The 26,692-nt window shown below is 36.4% G+C and overlaps 1 protein-coding gene across 6 annotated transcripts in view; it reads left to right on the top strand.

Annotated features, from left to right (window-relative positions):
* The window catches only part of LOC105483458 (nuclear receptor interacting protein 1), a 104,019-nt gene that overhangs the window by 34,461 nt on the left and 42,866 nt on the right, over positions 1 to 26,692 (top strand). For 2 of the 6 annotated variants that reach the window (XM_071095494.1, XM_024793304.2), the window contains exons 3-4: positions 14,799 to 14,880; positions 16,067 to 16,189. The exons of 3 other annotated variants lie outside the window; for them this stretch is intronic. The gene's annotated coding sequence lies outside the window, so the exon portion shown is untranslated. The remainder of the gene's footprint in view (positions 1 to 14,798; positions 14,881 to 16,066; positions 16,190 to 26,692) is intronic. One more of the 6 variants, XM_011744365.3, reaches the window with a different exon arrangement.

Below are 26,692 nucleotides of genomic sequence, written 5' to 3'. Positions count from 1 at the left end.
GTCTTGGCAGTTAATGAATTGTCATAATGATCTTATCAGTGTCCCACAAGGTATTTTCTGTTTTCTCCTCTGCCGTCTTGAGTGACTTGGTGATGTCACTCTTCACGGTTGAAAGATGGCCATTTTCCCACATTTTCTGGTCACCTTCACTGGTCAGAATGACATCATATACCCATGCCTAGGCCCTGCCTCGTATTATCAGAATAGACATGATGTGCCACAAGTGGCTTTACCTAATTGGGATTGACCTCCTGAGGGGAAGAGTTTCTACAGGCAAATAAGGAAGAGGACACTGTGTGTGTGAGGAGGTCACTGCAGCGTTTGTCACAGCTGGTGAGGATATGAGTTTTGTTCATCTCTGCGGACTCTCTTGTGAGATCACAAAATACAGACGTGTACTATTTGTTTATTTGTTTTACTTTATTGGAGACAGGGACTCACTCTGTTGCCCTGGCTGGAGTGCAGTGGGGTTATCGTAGCTCACCACAGCCTCTAACTCCTGGGCTCAAGCGATCTCCTGCCTCAGCCTCTCAAAGCACTGGGATTATGGGTGTGAACTGTGCACCCCACCCAGTCATACTTATTGAGTGCTTACTGTATTTTGGTTATTCTTCTAAGTCCTGGAGATAGAGCAGTGAACAAAAGAGGAAAATAAATTGCTACCCTCCTGGAGCTTACATTTTATTGGTGATATAGACAAATAAGATAAAGCAATTCAATTTATGGTATCTTATTAAGTGCTAAATAAAAATTGAAGCAAAGAGAGGAGAATGGAGGGTCTTGAGGGCAGGGGCAGGGGAGATGTCCATGAAGTTTTAGATGACACCAGGAAAGGCCTTACCCAGAGGATGGACTTGAGTAAGGGCTGAGTCAGCTTGGGAGCTAGTGATGCAGCCCTGTAGGGAGGAGAGTATTCCAGTCAAAGTTCCTGTGGCTGGAGTAGGGTGAGTGAGGGAGAGTCACCTGATATGAGGTCAGAGGGCGAAGCCCCTAGAAAATTTTGAGCAGAAGAGTGGCCCAATATCATGCTTTAGCGGAATCACTTCAGCAGTTGTGTTATGTATACCAAAGAGGTATCAAAAACAGAAACAAGGAAACCAGTGAGGAGGCCATTATTATAATTCAGGAGAGAAGGAGATGACTTGAATGGGGACAGTAAGAAGTAACTGAATTCTGGATTCTGGATTCCAAGGTAAAGCCCACAGAATTTGCTAAAAGATTGTATGTGGGTGTGAGAGGAAGAGAGGTATCTCAGATGGCGGCCTGAACAATTGGAAGAATGGAGCTGATCTGAGATTAGGAGTAACAGGGACTCAGTTATTGACATATTAAACTTGAAATGCTTGGAGACCTCCAAATGATGTCAGATAAGCACTTGTTTATATAAATATTTTTTGGACCAGTGTATATTTTTTAAAGAATGGTGTTGACCATTAATAATGGGAAATGACTTTTAAAAGAATATAAGTTCAATAGTAACAATAAAGAATAGGAAATAGAAAAATTAAGTGTTATATGGAGTGGATATTTTATTTCCATTGAACAACACAGGGAAACACTGGAAGCAATTTTAAAATAGAGTATTCAAAGAAACATTTGTACACTGTACTTTTATTTAGTGCCCACTTTAGTGTTAAAAATTGCATATTAAATATATTTATTCTTTGAATCAGTGCCTCATTTTTCAGCCCCAAACCTTGTAAAAATATACATACAAAAAGAAATACACCACAAGGACTAATGGTGTGGATTTAGTTTTATGTCTGTTTCCTCTGCAACATGAAGCAATGATCCTTCTAAAGGAAATGTGTTATTAAATAGGTGATCTTACCCCACTCCAACTTCCTCCGTATTGTGTAGCCTGTAGTTAATGTGCAAGCACATCATTAAAAAGAAATCCAAGACCAGAGAAAGAATCAGTACAGTATATCTTATGTGAGTTTATCAGGATGAATGGCTTCTTGCTCCCTTTCTTTTGAAGAGGAATTAGTGTAAGATATCTTTTAACCAGATTATTGTACTCATTTGCATTTAACAAGAATGCAGCACGTAGCTAAGATTTTCAATCCGTGTGCATTACGTAGAATGCCAAAAAGCACCTTATAAAGTACCTTTCATATGCTAGATACTCAAGAAGTATTTGGGTAGCAAATCTGATTTAGAATATCCTTCACATTTCTAACTTATTTAAAAGATTTTTAAATATTATGCTTCATGCAGTGGTTATTGTTTAATAATGTGTGCTCTATATGTAATGCAAGGTTGTTGAGAAAATTGGATTGTAAGTTTTTTTTGAGATGGAAGTACCATATACTAAATATAAAGAGTTATTTATTGTGCAAATAAACTTTGCTCTTTAAGATGGCTTAAGTCTTTCTCATCACAGTTTTGGCTGTCCTGGTGGATATATGATTGCCGACCTATGTGACCAACTAGAGAGAAAAAGGCCTGTTTAGATTTAAAGGGAAAAGGCATTTTGTTAAGAACCTAAAGTGTATTGAATTACTCCAGTTTACCTATTTCTCGTGTTAAGTAATTTTTGCAAAATGACCCTCTTTCATCAGACAGTTGTAAAATTTGCAGTAATTAAGTAAGCGAGCATTTATGTTAGCTTTATTGGAGACCAAAGTGGTGGGAGATATGAATTAGCTTCATTCTTTGATTGACCAAGCTCTAAGTTTTTGTCTGCCCATCAGTTTTTCAATTCTTTTGAGTGTATCTCTCTATATACTCCTTTGGTTTTGTTTCTAACAAGGAGAATAAAGAAAATCTGTTGCCTAACAGTTAACATTTGTTCACGTGTGAAAATTATTAAGATGCTTACCTAAACAAGATACTTGTCAGAGCTCTGATTTACCACAGTATCGCCACTTATTTTCTGTCATGTAAGTAACACTTGGTGTAAACAGGAATGTATTTGAATTATGAGGCCCAATATGAAAGTGATCTCCCAAGAACCTACCATCGAGCCTCGAATCAGACTTAACTACCACAGCTGCATCTGTCGGTATGTTGCTCTCCTTGCCCCTGGTGCCTTGCAACCTCTGTCTTCCATTTGGTGTTAATCATTTATTGTCTTTTAAATAATACTGTTTTTTACATTAATCTTTAAATAATATGTTACTTTATGTTTTTGTTTTGTGAAAATGGTAGCATTCTGTGTGAAGTTTTCGGATACTCGCTGTTTCAAATTTTTTTAAATTTGGTTTTTGTGGGTACACAGGTGTATATATTCATGGGGTACAGGCATGATTTGATACAGGCATGCAATGTGAAGTAAGCACATCATGAAGAATGAGGTGTCCATCCCCTCAAGCATTTATCCATTGAGTTGCAAACAGTCCACTTACACTCTTTAAGTTATTTAATATGTACAGTTTTGAGACTTGCTTTTTCAACTCATCATGATTTTTTGAAATTTATTTATACTGCTGTATGTAGGTATAGTTCACTTATTTCCACTCCTGGCCAATATTCCATCGTGTGTGTTTATTCTCCTGTGCGTGGACATTTGGATGGTTGCTGGTCCTTTTGTTTGCTTGTTTTTGTTTTGTTTTGTTTTGTTTTTGATATACCTGTTGATATACTTACATACATATATATTGATGTACTTATATTCACACACATGTATAACTGTTATAAGCATTGCTGATGTCAGCATTCTTTTATGTGTGTTCTGAAGAAGATGTGCAAGACTCTGGGGTATATACCCAAGATTAGATATGCAGAGAATGCTCAATTATATGAAAGAATATGAAATTGTTTCCAGTGTTATCAGACCAGTTTACATTTCATTAGTAATATGTCAGAAGCTTCAGTTGAGCTACATCATTGCCAGGTCTAAGAACTGTAAGACTTTTTAACTTTTTCCAAATTAGTAGATACAAAGTGGCATCATATTGTGATCTTGATTTACTTTTCTGTGATAGCGAATGAGGCTGAACATCTTTTCATGTGTTTTTTCCATCATTGGTGTATTATTTTGTGAAATTCTTATGTCCTATGCCCATTATGTACTCACAACTGTTATTTTATACGTTTGTATTTTACGTATTTTTAGTTTTAAAGTAACACATACAGAAAAGTTACACGTACAATACAGTGGAACTTTTTTCCTCTGTTGACATATTACCCATAAATAAACAAGTATGTGTTTCCCGGGAAGAAACAAGACCTTGTCCTGGAAACCACAACAAAACCATCAGAGTCATTGATCATCACTACTGTCTAATCCTCAGAGCTCATTCCAGTTTCCAAGTTGTCCCAATAATGTCCTTTTTAGCAAAGGATTCAGTTTAGAATCACACTTTGCTTTTTACTAATCTCATGTCTTTAGTCTCCCTCAGTCTGGAACAGTTCTTCAGTCTTTGACTTTAAAGACGCTGGCATTTTAGAAGACCATATCGGCCCGTAATATTGGAGAATATCTTTTCCTTTAGGGTTGTCTTCTGTTTCCTCATGATTAGATCCCTATTATGAATATTGAGCAGGAATATCACAGAAGTGATACTGTGTCTTCTGTTTGCATCCTATGCGGTGGCATACAGTTTCATTTTGACCTATTACTGTTGATTTTTACTGGGATTACTTGATTAAGATGGTGTCTGCTAAGTTTATCTATGTGAAATTACTCATTTTCCCTCTGTAATTAATAATTATTTTGCATGCAGGTTCTTTGAAACTGTGTAAAATCCCTTTCCTGATCACAGTTTTAGTGAATTTATTTGTATCAGTATGTGCTCATGAGCCTGTATTTTATTCAGGGAGGTGTAATCCATTATAATAGTTACTTATTTTGGTGCTAATCTTGTCCCTGATTTTGCCAGTGGAACCCCCTTCAGTGTCCTTTTGACATTTCATCGCTTGATCATACTGATGTCTCTAATTTCATTCCAATCCTATAGGCTTCAATTATATTTCCTTCCCTTTTTGTACCTCCTCTTACAGTGAGAAACCTGACTACCGTGATCCTTAGTGTTACTTTATTTGATCATTCTCCCTGTAGGTAGTCAATCTGCCATTTCTCTTGTCCCTCACCCTGCCCCCTAGTTTTACTTGAGCCTCAAAGCCCGTTCCTGTGGAAGCCTTTCTCAGCCCACATTGATTTCTACATTGCATACCACAGTGCATCTTTTTGTGGATGCCCTTCTGCTCCAGCTTGGGCATTGATACCCAGTGCTGGACCACTCCTGTGCAAGGACTTCTCTGTCATCCTGCTCACCGCATACCACCCTTTTCTTAATTTATTGAATGCAAAATGGCATCTTATTGGTTTTGATTTGCTTTTCTGTGATTGCTAATAAGGTTAGACATCTTTTCATGTGATTATTCACCATTAGTATATTCTTTCGTGAAATGCAAGTTCATACCTTTTGTCCATTGTATACTTAAAACTTTACATTAAATACTTTTATGTCGTAAATTTTTAAAAATTTTAAAATAACACATCCAATAACAAGTGCAATACAGATCTGGAGCTTAGGCTTGAATTCCCCATACCACATAATTTCTCCCACTCCACAGTGACACTCACCTCCTCCTGCTTGAGCTCTCTCATACCTCTTATTAGGGCTACCCCCTCTCTGTTTTGGCAGTTTTTAATTAAAATATTATAGGACACACACACACACACATACACATATTCTGGGTACCAAACTTTTGTGTGTGTATGTGTGTGTGAGAGACAGTCTCTGTCTGTCGCCCAGGCTAGAGTGTAGTGATGCGATCTCAGCTCACTGCAACCTCTGCGTCCTGGGTTCAAGCAATTCCCCTGCTTCAGCCTCGCTAGTAGCTGGGATTACAGGTGCCCGCCACCACACCCACCTAATTTTTGTATTTTAGTAGAGAGAGGGTTTCACCATGTTGGCCAGGCTGGTCTTGAACTCCTGACCTCAAATGATCCACCCACCTTGGCCTCCCAAAGTGCTGGGATTATAGGCGTGAGCCATCACACCAACCCCCAATTTTTTCGGCAGATCTTCTGCTGTTGTATTTTTGATGAATGAAGTTTTCAGTTTGAAAGCATTTGAATTTATTAATCTTAATACTTTATGTATAGTTAACCCTTTTTGTGTCTTAAGGAAATGTTTCCTACTATGAGATCATAAAGATATCCTCTTATATTTTATATTAAAAATACTGAAGACGTGCGTTCTCTATTTAAAACGTTAATCCCTCTGGAATTGTTTATATGTTAGACCGCAGGAGTCCACTTTTGCCTCAGTGGATAACACAGTGGATAACCCGTTGTTTCAGCTCTACTGAATGATATCTCCCTTCACTGGGCATCTAAAGTGTAACTTTTGTCAAATATTTTCTCCGTGCGATGTTCTTGTTCTCCAGCAATCAATTTATTTGTCTCTTTTCCAGGCGCACACTAGCTTAATTGTTAGAACTTTATGATACGTTTTGGTATCCAACAAGGCAGGTTTCCTACTATTTTCTTTTGGTGGTAGGATTTTTTTCTCTTTCATGGGCTTTTGCTGCTCCATGCAAATTTTAGAATTAACTTACTAAACCATTTACATTTCGATAGGCATTACATTAAAAGCATTTGTTTAATTTGGGAAGAATTGTCATGTTATGATACTGAGTATTTATATAATGAACATGCTATGTCATTCCATTTATTTGGATTATTCAGGTTTCATTGTTAATACCTTCCAATATATTGTATTTATATTGAACATGCAGTATTTACAAGTTACTTTTATTCTTAGGTATGCTTTGCTGCTGGATATTTTCTAAATGTTGTTTTCTGTTTGTGGCTGGTGTATAAAAATACAGTTTTTTAAAAAAAGTATTCTTATATTTAGCCAGAATTAATTGAATATTAGCAAACTTCTGATAAATGTGACATAACTTCAAAAGCAAACAAGATTAGAGATCTAGGTTTTTACCCTGAAATTACTTTTGATGTTTTAATAAATATCAGGTGAATAGTCATTTTTACAGCCTTATTGAGATATAATTTACATACCACAAATTCACCTGTTTAAAGTGTTCAGTTCCGCAGTTTTTATGTTCATATAGGTGTGTAACTAACACCACAGTCTTTTTTCACAATTTCGTGATCTTAAGAGGAGCCCCACCCCTGTTAGCTGTCACTCTCCATTTCCATCCTTTCCCACCCCAGCCCTGGATAACTGCTGATCTTTCTGTCTAGATTAATTTGCCTCTTCTGTACATTCCACAGAAATGGGATCACATGTGATTTTTAGTGATTGGCTTCTTTCATTCAGCATAATAAAATTTGTCTATGTTTTAGCATGTGTCAGCACTTCCTTCCTTTTTGTGACTAAATAATATTTCCTAGTATGGATTTATCACATTTTATCTGCTTATCAGTTGATGGACATTAGGTTGTTTCCCTTCTGTATATACATAGGAGTGGAATTCCTGGGTCAGGTAGTAACTTGATGTTGCTTTTTAGGGAACTATCTGTTCCCCTGAATGGCTACACTGCATTCTACATTCCCACCAGAAGTGTATGAAGAAGGTGAATAGTCATCTTAATTCTACTTTTGTTTTCTCCAAAGAGTAATTGTAATACTATTAGGTTTATCTTAAAGTATGATTGTTATTTAATGAGAGAAGTGGCAACATATTTTACATCAGACTCATTTTTTTCTTCAACTTGTAAGTTCTGGGGCACATGTGCAGGATGCGCTAGTTTTTTTACATAGGTAAACGTGTGCCATGCGGTTTGCTGCACAGATCAACCCGTCACTTAGATGTTAAGCCCAGCATCCATTAGCTATTCTTCCTGATGCTTTCCCTCCCCTCGCAGCTCCCACCCAACAGGCCCAGTGTGTAATGTTCCCCAGAAGTGTATCCCTGTATTCTCATCATTCAGCTCCCACTTTTAAGTGACAACATGCAGTACTTGGTTTTCTGTTCCTGCATTAGCTTGCTGAGGACAATGGCTTCTATCCATGTCCCTGCAAAGGACATGATCTCATTCCTTTTTATAGCTGCATAGTATTCCATGGTATATATGTACCTCATTTTCTTTATCCAGTCTATCATTGATGGGCATTTGGGTTGATTCCATGTCGTGGCTGTCGTGAATAGTGCTGCAGTGAACATACACGTGCATGTGTCTTGATAATAGAATGATTTGTAATCCTTTGGGTGTATACCCAGTAATGGGATTGCTGGGTCAAATGGTATTTCTGCCTCTAGGTCTTGGAGGAGTTGCCACACTGTCTTCCACAGTGGTTAAACTAATTTACACTCCACCAGCAATGTAAAGTATTCTTTTTTCTCCACAGCCTTGTCATCATCTGTTGTTTTCTGACTTTTTAATAATCACCATTCTGACAGGCATGAGATGGTATCTCATTATGGTTTTGATTTGCATTTCTCTAATGATCAGTGATGTTGAGCTTTTATATATATGTATATAAATATATATAAAAATTTTATATATATATATATATATATTTGCTGGCCGCATGAATGTCGTCTTTTTAGAACTGTCTGTTCATATCTTTGCCCATCTTTTAATGTTTTTTTTTTCTTGTAAATTTGTTTAAACTCTTTGTAAACTCTGGATATTAGACCTTTGTCAGTACATTAGACTCATTTTAAATCAATTTATGATTTTGTATGTAATATGTTGTTTTTATTTTTCATGACTTTATTTCGGTACAATTTACATGTATCAAGCAATTCATCCACTGTAAGTGTTCAGTTTGAAGGTTTTGAGTCAATGCACTCAGATGTTGCAACCATCACCACAGTCCGGCGCTAGGACATTTTCATGTGTCCACAGAGTCCTTCACTCCCACTTCCAATCTCTGCGTCTTCTCCTGCCCCAGGAGGTGATCTGCTTTCTCTACATACAATTCAGCTTTTTAAGACATTTCGTATGTAAACGGAATCATACAATATAGATATCTTTTTGGAATCATACAATATAGATATCTTTTGTATTTAGCTTCTTTCACTATTAAGTTTCTGAGGTTCATCCTTGGTTCCATGAATCATTAGTTCATTCCCTTTTTTGTTGGTTCCCGCTTTATGCTTGCCTTTACCAGTGGGTGGGTATTTGGTTTGTTTACAGTTTTTGGCTATTATGATTGATGCCCATATCGCCATTTGTAGACAGATTTTTTGTGTACATATATTTTCATTTCTCTTGGTTAGGTACTCCAGTGTAAAATTAGTCAGTCATTGCAAAGGTATACATTCATGTATGTTTAACTTGTGAAAAACCACCAAACTGTTTTTCAAGTGGTTATGCCGTTTTTACATTCTCACCAGCAATGGAGGAGGGTTTCAGTTTCTTCCTGTCCTCCGCAACCTTCGAGTTTTTTCAGTCTTTTTTGTTTTTTAAAAGTAACTATTCTAGTGAGTGTGACATGTGATCTCATTCTGATTTTACTAATATTTCATGTCTTTGACGGATAACAATGAGCATCTTTCTATGTGTTTACTAAACATTCATGTCTTCTTGGGTGAAGTACCTTTAAATCTTTAGTCCATTAAAAAAAATTTGGTCAGTTTATCTTATTGCTGACTTCAAAGGGTTTTAGTATATGCTGTATACTGTACTTCATCAATTATATGATTTGCAAATATTTTCTTCCATTCTGTGGATGGTCTTTCAATTTGATGACATTCCGTTTTTCATTGTTTGAAATGGATTGTGCTTTTGTTGTCCTATTTAAGGAATCTTTCTGTAACTTAAGTTCATAAGAATTTATCCTATTCCTTCTTCTAGAAGTTCTGTTTTAATTTTTACAATTCAGGCTCTAATCCATTTTGAGTTGTTATTTTTGTATATTGAGAGATACAGGTTTACCCTTATTTATTTGTTTTCACATATGGACATCTAGCTGTACCAGCACCATGTATTAAAAAGACTATTATTTTAATTGCAGTGGCATATTTGTCAAAAATTAAATTACTATGAATGGGAGTTTATTCTGGATTCTATTCTGTTCCATTACCTATATGTGTATCTTTATGCCAGGATCAACACTATTGGTTACCATATAGCTTTATAGCATGCTTTGAGATTAGATAAGTTTAAGTCCTGCAGCTTCATACTTTTTCATAGTTGTTTCAATTTTATTGGTATTTTATACTTTCATATATATTTTAGGACCAATTTCTAGAAAAAGATTACGATGGCATTTAGGTAGATCAATGTAGGGAGAATTGATGTCTTAGTAATACTGAATCTTTCAATCAACTGAATCTTCGTTCCAATAAACAAGTCTTCTTTAATTTCCCTCAACAGTGTTTTGTAGTTTTGAGTGCACATGTTTTACTCCTGCCTCTGCTTCCCAAAGTGCTGGGATTACAGGCGTGAGCCCCCGCGCCCGGCTGCATTTCTTATATACTGGCAACAAACCATCCAAAAATAAATTCCATTCAGTCAAAAGAGTAACAAAAAGAATAAAGCTTAAGAATAAATTTAATGGCCAGGTGTGGTGGCTTATGCCTGTCATCCCAGCACTTTGGGAGGTCGACGTGGGTGGTCACCTGAGGTCAGGAGTTCGAGATCAGCCTAACCAACATAGTGCAATCCCATCTCTACTAAAAATACAAAATTAGCCAGGCATGGTGGTACATGCCTGTAATCCCAGCTACTTGGGAGGCTGAGGCAGGGTGACAGAGCAAGATTCTGTCTCAAAAAAAAAAAAAAAAGAAATGCAGTTGATTGTGGATCTTATCATAAACCTTTCTAAACCTTTTTTTTATTAGTTATTGTGGGCTTCTTGTAGAGTCCTTAGAATTTTGACAAGCAAGATCATGTTACCTGCATATAAGGATAATTTTAACTTCTTTTTCAATCTATCTGTCTTTATATTTGTTGCACTGAGTAGACATCAGATATCCTTGTCTTCTTCAGATCTTAGGTGGGGAAAGCATTCAGTCTTTCACCATTAGTATGATAGATTAGTTGTAGGCAGTTATCTTAGAAAGGAAAGATTGTTTTAACACTGAAACAATTAATAAAATGTATATTATTAATAGAATAAAGGACCAAAAACCCACATAAAAGAGTAAAAACTCACATGATTATCTCGATAGATACAGAAAAATCATTTGACAGGATCCAACACATCAGTGATAAAAGCAAACAAACAAAACTCAAAAACTACACACAGGGAGAGGGAATAACCGCTGTATTATACTATAGCGGTATAATAATTAATCGTGGAAGATGGATTTTTTTTCTCCGTAAAATGGGGACAAAGCATGAATGTTTGCCATCATCGCTTCTATTCAACACTGGACTGGAAGTTCTAGCCATATTTTTTCTCATTGTAATGTTTATGCAGCCTATTTTGGAGCATGTGGAAATATTAAGGGAAAATAACCCCAACTCCTTTTCCTACCATCTAGAATTATCACTGTTAACATTGTGTTCTCTGTCCCTTCAGTATGGTGTGTGTATATGTGTGTGGGGTAACACATTAAAAAACAAATTTGAGATCGTACTTTATGCTCATATCTCTGACCTAATTTGTTACCATTTTTCTCCTTGCTCATTACTACCTACTTTGGTCATCTCTCAGTTCCTTGAGCAGGCACGTCCTTTGCATACGCTATTGCTTTTATTGGAAATTCTCTTCACTTTATTCTTTGTATGACTAGGACCTTCTCAGCTGAAATGTCATTTTCTCAGAGAAGCTTTTGCTTTTCCTTATCACTTTATGTAAAGTAGCTTCCTCTCTACCTCTTGCTTTGTTTGAAATCTTCAATTATTTTATTTTCTGTTTCCTTCTTGTCTCTTTCCCATGGGAACTGTGTTTGTCTTATTCATGTTGTAATTCCAGCACCTAGCGTAGCGTCTGCCTTTCTAATTTGTTTGGCAGTTTGTTCAACTCAGATGAATAGTATCTTGCTTTCTTAGCATTGTATTCTGATAATTTTACCACATTATTAAAAAAAAAGATGTGTTTGAAAACATGCATTTTAAAGATTGTATAATATTTCGTAATATGATGAAGTTATTTAACATTTTCTTATTAATTAGACATGCTTCTTTTGTCATGATTCAAAACACATCTGGCATATTCAGTTTCACTGACTTGAACTGAAGGCTAGTTTACCCACTTATTAATATAGGAAAACTTTAAGTATTAATGTTACAGTAGTTTATTTTGTGTTAACTTTTGTTGGTTTTATTTAAATATTCTTTTGATTTATCTTTTGTGTGGTAGTATATTTGTTTCAAAAGGAGGAGTATAATAATGTTTTAGTAGAGACCAACCATTAACATAAACAATTCTAGAATGTGACAAAATATCAAATACAAATTGTGGGCTTGGAATACTTTTAACTTTTTACATGGAAAATGTAGGCTCATTAAGTTGATATGCTAGTGCCAAGTGTTTTGCAGTACCTGAATTGAGACCATTGTAGATGAACAGTAGTAGAGAAAAATCAGAATTCATGTTCCAGAGAACTGCCAAGGCCCTGTCTTTTTCCAAAATACTAGGATTTGCATTCCACCTCAGCCCCTTATTGGCTTTCTGAGTTGGGGTAACTTAAACCCAGCTTCCTCATCTACAAACTGGGGATAATGATAATCACCTTATAGTGTTTTTTAAAGATTATGTCTGTAAAAGGCTGATTGTTATGTTTGAGACATAGTAATTGCTCAGTAAACTATAGTTAACATTACCTGTTAAGTCTTTTAGTTCTGGGAGTGTTGGTAAGAGTAGGAGCTGTAAGGATGCCTTATGGTGTCATCAACAGATAATGACCAGTTCATTAATAATGTTCCTCTAAGTGGGCACTGTGGTGCACTTAGCTACTTGGGAGGCTCAGTTGGGAGGATCATTTGAACCCAGGAGTTTGAGACCAGCCTGGGCAACATAGCGAGATCCTCATCTCTAAAAATAAAAATAATAATGATAATAATAATGTTCCTCTAAAGGTATTTTCTTTTACTCTTCTCAGGAGTTGGTAGTTTTCTTTATATAATATGCCAGTTTGTAGGGTTTCATATCTATGAACGTAGACCAAAAAAAGATTTAGCTCACAAGTTCATATTTTAATAAAGATCCAGTAATCAATTTGGAGATTACTATTTGCAGCATTCTTTTTTATTCTTTCTTTCTTTCTTTCTTTCTTTCTTTCTTTCTTTCTTTCTTTCTTTCTTTCTTTCTTCCTTTCTTTCCCTTCCTTTCCTTTCCTTTCCTTTCCTTTCCTTTCCTTTCCTTTCCTTTCCTTTCCTTCTTCCTTTCTTTCCTTTCTTTCCTTCCCTTCCTTCCTTCCTTCCTTCCTTCCTTCCTTCCTTCCTTCCTTCCTTCCTTCCTTCCTTCCTTCCTTCCTTCCTTCCTTCCTTCCTTCCTTCCTTCTCTCTCTCTCTCTCTCTCTCTCCCCTTTCCTTTCTTTCTTTCCTTTCTTTCTTTATTTCCCCCCCGCCGAGTCAGAGTCTTACTCTGTTACCCACGCTGGAGTGCAGTGGCGCAATCTTGACTCACTGCAAGCTCCACCTCCCGGGTTCACGCCATTCTCCTGCCTCAGCCTCCAGAGTAGCTGGTACTACAGGCATCTGCCACTATGCCCAGCTAATTTTTTGTATTTTTAGTAGAGATGGGGGTTTCACCGTGTTAGCCAGGATGGTCTCGATCTCCTGACCTCGTGATCCGCCCGCCTCAGCCTCCCAAAGTGCTGGGATTACAGGCGTGAGCCACCATGCCCGGCCAGCTTTCTTAAATATAGTTATGGTTACTTTATTGTTCCAACTGTAAAATAAAAGATTATAATCTTTTTGTCAAGAAGGAAAAAAGGTAATTGAAAACTGAACAATTAAATTCTACTGGAATTTCAGTGAATTGGTAGATAATGTTGATAACGGGAAGATGGGCGTGTCTTGAGTATTGCTTCAGAGATTGGGGATGGGAGACTTAAGAAATTCCCAAGGTCCCTACCATGTTCTAATAAGAGTACTCATGTAATTGCAAATATGGCTATTGTTAAGTTGATGTGTGATCAACATCCTTCTAGGTATATATAATCAGGGCAAGTGATTGTTTCCAACTCTTTGTACAATTCCTATCTGAATTTATAGTCAAAGTTTGATTGAGTCCAAGGTCTATAATTCGGGGCATATGACTTAACCAGCCCCGCTCACCATCCGTTGCTCCTCTGTAAAATGGAATCTCTGCTGATTTCACTGAGTTGTGAAGATCAAATACAGTCATGTCCATGATAGCATTTTGTAACTGGTAAAGCATTACTCACTTAGTGATGCTCCCTTTTATGTGTCAGACCTGTCTCTTTCCCACAGCTGTTTGGTAGGGTGCCGCTGGTGGCCGTGCGATAGCTCAGAACTACATCTGTAATGTGTACTGCCTCTCAGGAGTTTTGTACTTGTGTTAGGGAGTGGACACTTTTAGTTTTTTCCTATTTGCATCATTTTATTTGTGGTGTTTGTTAGAAAAGTAATATGTACATATTTACTGTAGAGAAATTAGAAAATACAAATCAAAAAGAAAAAATAATAATTACCTCTAAATGCAGAAATAATAAGTGCATTTACTTTTGTTTAAAACAAAAATTCAGTTATGCTGAAATAATGTTGTTTCCTGTTTTTTTCAGTTAATATAGTATATAATTTCATATAATTTAATTTTCTTGTATAATACTTTAATGACTACATAATATTCCGTGATGTAATATACTGTAGTTTATTTAACTATTTCTAATTTTTTCATTTTGACATTTTATGGCTGTATACAATGCACTGCACAAATATAATAGTATGTATTTTGAACATCCTTACGGCTAAATATTTACACCTATCTTCCATGATTTTTTAAATTTAGGAGAAATCTTAGACATGGGATTGCTGCATCGAGGGACATGTAACATGTTAAGGCATTTAATTTTTGTTACAGTTTTATCGAGGTATAGTTGATGAATAATAAACTGCACATATTTAAGATATAATTTGACAAGTTTTGACATATGTGTACACCTGTGAAACCGTCATCACAATTAAGGTAACATTTCTTTGTAATCCCTCCCTTTGGCATCCTTCATCCCCAGGCAACCCCACTGATCTATTATCTTTCACAATAGATGAATTTGCATTTTCTGGAATTTCACCCAAATGGAATCACACAAAATATGTTTCTTTTTGTCTGGCTTCTTGCACTCAGGGTAATTATTTTGAGATTCATCCATGTTTATTTTCCATATGTGTGTGTGTATTCTGTTTTGATACTGAGCAGTAAAATTATATTGTATGGATATACCATATGATCATTCACCTGTTGATGATGGGCATTCCAGTTGTTTCCAGTTTTTGACTATTAAAAATCAATCTGCTGTAGACATGTTGTGTAAATCTTTTTATGGATATAGGGCATTTGATATTTATTGCCAATTTTTTTGCTGCAAAGATTACATACTTGGTGTTTCGAAACTGAAAAAGTTCCATATAAGAAAAACTATAGACCATCCTGGCTAACCTGGTGAAACCCCGTCTCTACTAAAAAATACAAAAAACTAGCTGGGTGAGGTGGCGGGCGCCTGCAGTCCTAGCTACTGGGGAGGCTGAGGCAGGAGAATGGCGTAAACCCCGGAGGTGGAGCTTGCAGTGATCTGAGATCTGGCCATTGCACTCCAGCCTGGGAGACAGAGCGAGACTCCGTCTCAAAAAAAAAAAAGAAAAAAAAAAAAAAAAGAAAAACTATAGCTACTCTTTTCTTTTCTTTCTTTCTTTTTTTTTTTTTTAGAAATGCATCTTTAGGAGGATTTATAATTTTTTGTACGTAAATTAATTTAGCACAGCACGCTAAGAAATTTGAAATTAACCAAGGGTAATAAACACATCCTAGCAACTATAAACCTTTTTCACAGCTTATTTTGTTGAAGCAGTTACTTTTATCAATTATTATCTGGAAAGCAAAGATCTGTTGCTTTCTGTTAATGAACCAGCATTCATAAACAATTGATATTTTCTGTCAAATGACTACTTTTGCATCGAACTTGAACAATAAAAGGTAATGGGCTAAGTTGAACTTCATCAAAAGGTGTTCCAGAATCTGGTTTGGAATAGATGCCAAACTATCTTTTCCCTCTTGTTAAGATGCATACTTGACTGAAGGAGGACTGGGAATCTGAAGACTCCGGATGACATCAGGGCTACTTTTCAACAGCCTTCTCAGTTTTCTTTCTCAGAAAGCAGAGGCTCAGAGCTTGGAGACAGACGGTGAGAATATTTTTTTCCTGAGTTCTTAAGGCTTAATCATTATGACTTTAATATATTTCAGACAATTCTTTCTCAGTTATAAATTAGCTTCTAATTCAAAATGTGTATTATGTGCTTCATTTGTGCAAGTTATTTCATCAGGCAATGTGGTTTAAAAAATGAATGAGGTACAGTCCTTTCTTTAAGGAACTTATATGGAAAGAATAAATGTAGATAAATAATGTAATCAAACAGTAAAAGAGGTTAAATGCCGTAAGAGAAATGGAGAAAAATATTCTTGAGAATTCAGTGTGTAGATTACTTCTAGAGAGAGGAACTGGGAAGCTTGAAAGAAGAAATAGTATTTTTGTTGATAATACTTAATTTGATTGATCAAAAACCAGAGAAAATGGACAGTTAATACAAATCCTAAAACAGCAATCCCTGATTTCAGATAAAAAGTTAATTACTGTTTCGAGGAAAGATAGAAAGCATGTTTGATTATTGTGTGTTTATTATAGTAGAGGCCAGTGATTACTTTTGGAATTATGTAAAATTCCTCTTACAAAAGAAAGAGCATTATTAGCATTTCTGAGAAATGATAAAGTAATTGGATTAAATTAACACAAGTAGGTGGGCACAGCAACAAAAAAGACGATGAGTGAGTGGTTAATTCTACTTGGATTAACACTCCTGTTTTCTAGTATAGCTACAACCTAAATGAATTTGTCATGTCTTAAGCTCTTGGACCTTATGCTGCTTATTTCTGGGAAGGAGAAATCCAAGTGAACTAGATGAAGGCATAATGATTGATTATTGTGCTCATAATCAGTTGTGAATAGTTCAGTTTCATCTAGCTAACTGAAAAACTAGTCAGAGAGAGAGAGCAGATACAGTGTGCTGAAATTCACCATGTTTTAGCTGACCACAGTGTTTCCAAAATGGAACGGCAACTTTGAGCCAAATTTGCTCTTTACCTGTAGGCCTCATATGGTTGTCACAAGGATAATCCTAACTGCTTTGTCTTCACTATTCTGATAATGTTCAGAAAACCTAGTAATGAAGTTATTTTAATCACCCACTTAAATGCTTAGCTTTTCTTGTAATTTCATCAAGAAAATCTTTAAAACATTATTTTTTAAAAGACTGCATAAAATTACTAATAATTATTTGGTTGCAAGTCACTTTTCATATATTCATATATTGTTTCACCTCTAAATTGGAATTTAAAATCAACGGGGCAATTATTTGTAAATACTAATATTGTTACTCAGATATAATTATGTGTTAATCACTGGTTGGTAGTCTGAAATCTGCTTTTACATTTGATGAAACAGTTGATATTGAACCCCACTTCCGAACTTCTAATTTTGTTAAAATTAACATTATAATCATGCATATTCCTGTGACCACCCCCCCCCCAAGATATAATTGGTTTGTTGTTGTTCTTAATTTTCAGCACCTTTGTTTTACCACGTAACCAGAAGGATAAGCAGTGCTCACTGGATCCAACTAAGAGTTGGATGAGTAAATTATAGGTAGCCATCTGGTAAATATACACAGCCAATGAGTTCTTAGAAAGTTGTCAAATTTAGGTTTTTCTTCCAAATTAAAAAATAAAGACGGCCAGGCATGGTGACTCATGCCTGTAATCCCCGCACTTTGGGAGGCTGAGGTGGGCAGATCATGAGGTCAGGAGTTCAAGACCAGCCTGACCAATATGGTGAAACCCTGACTCTACTAAAAATACAAATATTAGCCAGGCATGGTGGCGCGCACCTGTAGTCCCAGTTACTCAGGAGGCTGAGGCAGGAGAATCGCTTAACTCAGCAGTTGGGGTTGCAGTGAGGCAAGATTGTGCCACTGTACTCCAGCCTGGGCGACAGAGAAAGACTCTGTCTCAAAAAAAAAAAAAAAAAAAAAAAAGACGTTATAATGTATGGTGAACAACTTTGAAAACTAAAAATTTATAAAAACAAATTGCTGGTAGTGATTTTCTATATTCCTTTCACATATTTTTAAATGTTTTTAGATTTTAAAGATGATTATGTCAAATGTGTTTTTTCTAAAATGTGTTATTTTAAATAGGTTTTCCTTTTGAACGAGCAGACCATGGTCAAATAAACTTGGGAGATGTTGAGTCAAAGTATAGAATGTCTTTTCAATAAGCCTTTCATTAACCCAGTGGACTGTCTCTCCAAAAGGAGGATCTGGTATATCTCAGGAGATGAGTATTTGACAAGTTGAGGATTCTAAACTAATGTTTTATGAGGTTTTTACTATAGTTTGTCATACCCTGCAAAACACTCATGTTATATTTGTAAGTATAGTAATTTTTTTTGACTGAAAGCTCAAAGATAATGGTTGGGAGGAAAAAGGATGTAATTAATTGAATATTGCAAACTAAATAAAGAATGAAGTGTTTCAAAAACCTTTTAGTGTCTTAGGCCATGTTTCTCTTGCCCTTTTGTTAGCTCCTTCTTTTGAAAGAGATACAATCATCATATGGAGTAACTAACAAAATTAATTCACCCTTTATTATATTTTATAGGACTTTATGTACTTTCTGTGCTGTTTATCTCAGTGTCTAGTATTTATTAGCTAATTTTGATAGAAATTGCTGATACCAAAACAGGGAATATCTTGGGTAGTGTTAACTGAATGACTGTAAATCAATTTAGCTTAAACACTTGAATATACTATTTTCTCTAACGGAATTTTTATTGTTATATGTCACGATTTTCCACTAGGAAGAGTTCTCTACTGTACTTTTTTTCTAGTTTGATTAAATTTTTGACAACTCTTTTAGTAGAATAGATGTCTTGAGTTTAAAACTTTCACGTCAGACATAAAGTATGTATATAAAATTGTTTTTAAAAAAGGGCCAGTACTGATGAGTTGGGTTACAAGGTTGGTAAAGTAGGCTAATTGTGTACATGAAATGCCTTTCCAACTTCATAAAATATTCCTCAAAGTCATTTTTTAAAATTTAAGAAATAAGTCTTTGTAAAATGTGTTTAAACTTTCACACCAGATTTTTAGTAGGAACACGATACTGGTGAAACAAAGATCAATTTATAGTGTGGGTAAGTTGTCTTAGTTGGAATTAATTGCCGTAAACCAATTTGTCCTTCTCACTAGTGTTTTCCTGGCCTTGTGGATAACCCTGGTAAGAAAATCTGTATGCTTGGCTCAAATGAGTCATTGTTAGTTTCCAGCATTGCTTCCATCCACTCTTAATTCCCTTTCTTACAGCCAACCATCTTACTTCAGAGTCTTACCATTTCTCATCTGGAGCTCTTGTGCTGGCCTCTTCACTGACGTCCTTGCTCCAGTCTTTCACAGCCACCAGGTCTTCCTGAAACTCCAGCTTGCTTGTGTTACTTGTCTGATCAAACATCATGTAGCAACTGCAATAGCATAACAAACACGGAAAAGTAATAGACCTTCCTTAATCCTAGCTTACTGTTACTATGGGAAACATTAATACAATTAACTTTTTTTTTAAATTTGATATCTTTAAAGAATTGACTTTTCTTTAAGTCTTTTACTCAGTATCTTAATTGATATAACTTACGTTGTTTGGGGAGGAAGATCCCTACTAGACTAAGCCTCCATATCAACTCGGATTTTATAAAGTCGCTCTATGCGAAGCCTCCATATCAACTTAGATTTTACAAAATTCCTGTATTCTAAGCCTCCATATCAACTCAGAATTTTTTTTCTCTTCCATGCAAGGTTTCAAGTGAAGTAATCAAAATAATTTTGAAAGTGTTGATCAGACTGTCAATACACTTTCTCTTCTTACTTTCTCTTCTTCAGGTCTTTTTTCACTGAAATTAACTGCTATGAACCTGATAGTCTCCTTGATTCTCTGCTACATTTGCCCTTCAACAGTGTGGCCTGCGGTTTGCATATCTGAAAATTGTTTGATTCTAACATCAGAGCTTATGCATTTTATTTAGATCTTCTTCATTCTGGATTAGAGGTATATGAGTAATTTTCAAACCTTGTTTGCTTCCTTTTTGCATTTATTTATTAAAAAATTGTTCACAGTAAAGTCTATGTAAGCTTCTAGCTTGAAACTTTGTCTCCTGCTGTTGCTGCCCCTCTCTGCACCCCCTCCCCACCTGCCATCTTGTAGACCATCCTCCAAGCTAGTGCTTCTCAAAATATCTGCAGTAAAGGCCAGTAATTTGTCTGTTTCCATTTTATTTTCTTTAGTAACCCACTTTTATTGTCTTTTTAAAAAGCTTCTATGACAGATTAGAAGTTTTTAAAAAGACTACAAAATCTAAGTCCACACCTTTCATCATTAAATTTAATTATCTGTAACTTTTACAGAACATGCCATCAAATTATTTTGTCATGTTCTATAAACGTTTGTCATTACTGGCAATGTTTATTCTTGGAGGGGATTACTTAAAGTTTCTAGAACATACTCTGTGCCATTGTGCTTCCTGGACTGGGCCGATGGTCCTCCTACTTTCTAAAGAATACTGAAGCTTCTTTTCCTGTTGGGAAAGCCTTGATTGTCCCTAGAGTCACTTCATATGCAGCCTCTGTAGAGCACCTTCACTAAAAACGGTGTTCCCTGCCTTATAACTCAGTCTTCTCCCAAAAATCATGTCTTTCAGTGCTTTCTCCACTTTGTCCATGCCTTCTTTTCAGTAGTATCTCACTATGTTGTTGATTCTGTTTTTTCCTGATGAGATCGTGAGCCCACTAAGGGCTGGTTTATCACTTCATTATCCTTGTAACTTCAGCTCTTAACAACATAGCAGCTTCTTTATAAATATTTGTACATTTGTTACTTCTTGTATGGTAAATTCAGAATAATAGAGACTACAGAGATGGGAGATTTTTCATATCCTCCTTAGTCTACTCATCTTTTTAGAAAGTTCTTTCTTTTCTTTCCTCATCTTGGTCTTAGGGACATTCTGCACAGAGAACCATATTTATCTACCATAATTATAGTGGAAATTCCTGAAATTAGAAAGAAGAGATTATGTTTGAAGAAAAGCAGCATTGCATTTTTTAACTATTACTAGCAGTAGCTCTCAAACTTTTTGCTTTCAGGACACTTTTCTTTTCCCCCCCCCCAATACGAAGTCTCGCTGTCTGGCCCAGGCCGGAGTGCAGTGGTGGAGTCTCGGCTCACTGCAAGCTCCGCCTCCCGGGTTCACACCTTTCTCCTGCCTCAGCCTTCCGAGTAGCTGGGACTACAGGCGCCCACCACCACACCTGGCTAATTTTTTATATTTTTAGTAGAGACGGAGTTTCTCCATGTTAGCCAGGATGGTCTTAGTCTCCTGACCTCATGATCCGCCCACCTCAGCCTCCCAAAGTGCTGGGATTGTAGGCGTGAGCCAGTGCACCTGGCCTCAGGACACCTTTATGTTCTTAAATTATCAGGGACCCAAGAGAGATTTATTTATGAGATTCATATCAACTGATGTTTATCATATTAGAAATTTAAACTGAGAAAAAATTTGAGACAAGAGTTACACAAGGATGCATTCCATATATATAGCCTCTAGACAACTCTACTGTATACTTATGAAGTAATGATACCAAAAACCAGATAACATTTAGTATTATGAAAGTAGTCTTTACCTTGTGTGCCTCCTGAATGGGTCATGGGGACCCCTGGCATCCTTGGACCACCCTTTGAGAACTGCTGTGTTATGACAATTCACTTGTCTAATTGCAAACAGAATCTTCTGTTTTTCTATTCCAATAATGTTAACCTTGCTTTTGTGTTTGTAGATTAATAAGTTTTTTTTTAATAACTGCACGGCATATCATATTACCCACTTTTCTATTAATGTCTAGACCTAGAATGTGCTGGAACTTATTGCCAGCGTTGGCTTGGCAGCTGTAAGACAGAGATGCTTACTCAAGAAGTCATTTTATTTGTGGATACTCGGTAAGGTCATTCCTAGTTGTGCCCTGTCAATAACCCTGACTGTCAAGTCCTTTTTATGATTTGTGTACCTTCTAATACTTCTGAAACCCAACTCCAGAGGTTTCAGAGGTTTGGTCATTTAAAAAAATAATTTCACAAAATGAAGTTGATGTGTTATTTTGCAGGATTGACTAGGCTTCCCCTCAAGTCTTTCCTTCTCTCCTTTGCGTGACCTTCCCCTCCACTTGCCTCAACCTGATCCCTGATGCTGGCGGTCCTTTTCTGAGAGTACAGTCTGCTCTCTGGCAGATATTTACTTGGCCCTGGTGACTCCTGTTCTGTTTTACTCCCTGCCCTCTTACCTTGGCTGATACTCTGTTAAATTCTTTCTGAGGTTTTAGCGGGACAGTCAGTCTCTACAGTATTTGACGACTCTCTTCAAATTACATTGGTACTGGGTCTTCCCTGAGAGTTCTGGGAATGCGTTGTGTACCTTTCAGCTGGATGGGAATACCAAGATGGCTGCTAGTTCCGACACTTGATTTACTGACAGCTTCATATTCTTTTTACTCATAGTCTTTTTATTGTGTGATGATGTCATGCAAGCTGGAATTTGGGGACTTGATATCATTATGAGTGATCATCTAAAAACATGAAGCTGATAGAATGTTGGGTAGTTTTTATTTTTTAATTCTGTGTCTTAAACATAGTCGAGACTCAATAAATGTTTGCTGAGTTAATTTTTTTTCCCATTAGTGTTGGATAGAACTCTTAGCTCCAAGAACCACGCTATAATTTAAGTCGGACATCTCTGTCTTATAGCCAAGGGAAATATGCTCTCATACTGTTCTGAAAAGGTACATGTTACTGTCTTAGTAAGCAAAACCCTTACCTAATACTTAATGAAGCTTGATAGTTGAAATGTACAGAATTCAGATTTCAAACAGGATCTGATTCTGACTCTTTAAAGCACCCCTATAAGAATTACTACTTTTTTGAAACTTTATAGAAATCATTTTTTAGCACAGTGTTTATCAAACCTAGGCTTGAGATATAGTAATTATTTTTATCATTTTTATCTTTGATTTAATAAAGTTGCTATGAAATAACACCCTATGTTATAGCACTGTTTATGTTAAACAAATTGCTTTCTAAATAGTCAAAGCAGCCTTCATTGTTTCCAGAACTGTCTCTTTCTTCAATTCTCCTGCCTTTACCTTATTTTGGCCATGGTAGTGCACTGACTGATCTACAGTTTCTTCTTCCCTCCAAGCTGTCAACAACTCCATAGCTTCTGGTTTTGTTTTTCTAATATGCTTTTCATAATACCATTGCTTGTAAGGAAACCCACCAGATAAAGGCCAGCTTCTTGGCATGGCCTTGATTCAAAGTCCTTGGTCCCAGTTGCATTTCCAGCCTAATCTCCACTCCCATTGGACTGCCACGCTTCCTGTGTCACACTCAGCTCTTCCTTGCCTTTGAGTGCTATTTCTGGACCCTAGAATGGCTGCCATTCTCTTCTGCCTGGCTAGCCCTTACTCATTTTTTAACCATCACTGATCACCACCTGCACGTGCACGTATGAACCAAAAAACCTAGTTACAGCCTATCTGTGTTCCCAGAGCACTTTTTAGATATTTCGGTCATTGCATTTAGCACAGTGTATACTCTCTCTCCTTTGGCACAGAGACTAAGGAAGAAAATCACCAGCGCTGTGCCCTCTCGGGTCTTATTTACTCATGAGGTATTATTACTCTGTGCTTTTCCTGTCCTGTTTAGGAAAACATAACTGAATCCAAGTAAGTGAAAGTGTGGTTATTACCCAGGTTATCTTGAATTTATTTAGTCTGTTTTTTTAAAAGGGAATAATTTGCAGCCTCTTAGACCTTATTAAATTCTGTACTTACACGGAATACTTACACTAAATACTCTTTAGAACTAATCATGACATACCTTATATCTGATGGTGGCAAACCAGCATGTTATAGATGGAGACACACTGATTTTAGGATATATTGCGATTTAAGCATTACAGCTCTTTGTTCCACCAGACTATTTATTTCTTGAGAGCCAGGACTATTTTATCCATCTTTTTCCTTTTGTTGTTCTAGAGTAGTGATTTAAAAATTTGCCTACTTTAGCTACTAAATTGAATTTCGAGAGCATTGCCAGGGAGGAATCAAACACCCTCTACTGGCATTAATACTTTCTCTTTTGGCCCATGCCCTGGTAATGCTAAAACATCAAATGTCATGCTGATGTTTTTATAACAAGACCGAGATTACCTTACCTTGTTTTACTTGTGTCACTTTCACTGTTCTAATGATTTTTTTTCCTGTCTTAAGAATGAATTCATCACGTTGGGAATAAGAAATTTAGTAAACATGCAATAATGTAATTTTCCTTCCCTGTAATCTTAGTAAGCTGTATGCAGTATGCATGAAGTTTATGACTTAACCAACTAAAACCATATATTTTTTAAAAAATGAAAATTCTAGAGATAAATATTGATGGAAATATTTTTTAGTCTTAACTTATCACTGTGCTACAAATCTGAAAGATACAAATAGAGCTTTAAGTTTTACATTTGCTACACTGAAATATAGTCCAGAAAGAATTCGACCTGAATTCTTTAATAAGCACAATGGAAGGGTTGTTTACTTTTGGGAACTAATAGCTGCCCCATTCTTTGTGATTGTCTGCTTACATAATTTGTTATGAAAGAATGCTTCTAGGTAAACCCTCTCTCCAGAATGCTGGTGGTTTGTTCTCTTCTGCTTGGGAAGGGTTAAGAGGAGACAACATCCTGTCAAAGACCTTGTTTTTAATTTTGCTTCTCACACTGGCACAGATCCTGCTAAGAGCAGCCCAGATTAGTTCGGAAAACCTTTGAAGAGATTTAAGATGTCCTTCAGCCAGTTTGAAGGTTTTTGTCTTGCAAATCCAGTACAAGGGCGCCTGCAGGCATCTCGACCCTTGCTGTGCTGCTGATGCAGCTCAAGGTCACACTAACCCGCCCTGTGACATTCAACAACAACAAAAAAAATTATGCGGTGAAACTGCCTCAGCGTTCAACCAACCAACAACTTCCTTTAGTGAGGAACTGAGGAAGAAGTCTTTTTTACCCCCCTTTTTCTCTTTTGGGGGGGCTCTGTGAATTTTTGCTGTAGGAAATAATCCCGGATTTCTGGTGTGTGTGATGACAAGGTCATTTCTTAATTAGAACACATGTAAAGAACAAAGCTAAATGGCTTCAAAACAGCTTTGTAGTTGATGGAGAGGATTTAAATTATTTAAAGAGATAGTCACCCATGTATGATGGAAGCTGAATTCTAAAGGCATTAACTCCTTCATTCCTATCTACTTGTCATTGCTTTGAATTCCGTATGTCTGACTTTAGAGGGTTGCATTCTAAACTTCAGAGAATTTATAAATGCCCAGTTTTAAAATGATGAAATATAATTTATAAATCAAATTCTCAGATAAACTTTTAATGGAGATGTTTTCTCCCCATGACATCTATCTCCTAGAAGCATTATCAAATGGCTTGATTTAGGAACTAGGAATTACACACTCTTCCCTCTGGCAACTGTGATTTATTTATAATGTGTTGGAGGTGGGTGAGTAAAGTGCTTCTTTATTGCCTCACCTTCTCTCTTCCTCACTTTTATCCATTTGTGATTTGGAAGTCTAGTTGAGCAATTTTCTCCTGCCTCTTTAGAAATAACAGCACATATCATTCAGGTTTTTCAGCTTTCAAAGAGTTGGTGTAGGAAGACCATCTTTTTTCTATGGGAAAAAAAAAAGTAATCTTAGTGAAAAATGAACTTTAAGAAAGTTGTTTCTGAACACGCATGACATTTTAAGGCACAATGAGACCATGTCCATGAACACTCAGTAGCCATATTGGATCTGCTCCCGTTCTTGCGGCTTGTTTCCCCATGTTCCTCCTTCGCTGCCTGCGAATGTTAACTACCAAATACATTAGTTGGACAAAGTCCAAGTGCGTTGGCTTTCTGTGCTTGAGACTGAATGTGTATCACCTCTGCAGGATTGGAGCAGAACAATCTAAGAGTAATTTTGTGGTTGATATTTTCTTTATGTATGTTGTGTATAGAAGCACACGTGGCAGTTATTTTTTTGTCCACCAAATGACATTGTGTAGAGAAAGTTACCTTCAACATTATGATATTAGCAAAACAATTTTCTCAGAATTTATACCCAGTTGCTTTTTGACTGAAGTAGAATCAGGACAAGTACAATATTTTAAGTGTGATGATTTAAATTGATATTTTGGATTTGTGGGCCGCACTGAAGAAATTTGTTTGAGGGGATAACATGATGGACTGTGTAAGAACAAGTTAGAATGAACTAGACTTCTTATTCTGAAGGATTTTTCTCCTATTGAGAAACAATTTTTGGGGTCCGTGAAAATCCATAGTTTTATATAAGGGTATTTTAAAGATTTCAGATTTGCAAAAAGAAAGTATTGGAGGGGAAATCTATATGCAAGGAAATGGTTAGTGTGATTCATAGCATCCTGCCCTTGCCTGGAGTCTGGTGTGCCCTAAATGTCATGTATGACCCAAGCTCACCTGCTAGTAATTTCTAATTTA

The sequence above is a fragment of the Macaca nemestrina genome, chromosome 4 (assembly GCF_043159975.1).
Source record: "Macaca nemestrina isolate mMacNem1 chromosome 4, mMacNem.hap1, whole genome shotgun sequence".
NCBI lineage: Eukaryota > Metazoa > Chordata > Mammalia > Primates > Cercopithecidae > Macaca > Macaca nemestrina.
The sequence above is the reverse complement of the archived record's forward strand: the minus strand, read 5'-3'. Positions and strand labels throughout refer to the sequence as shown.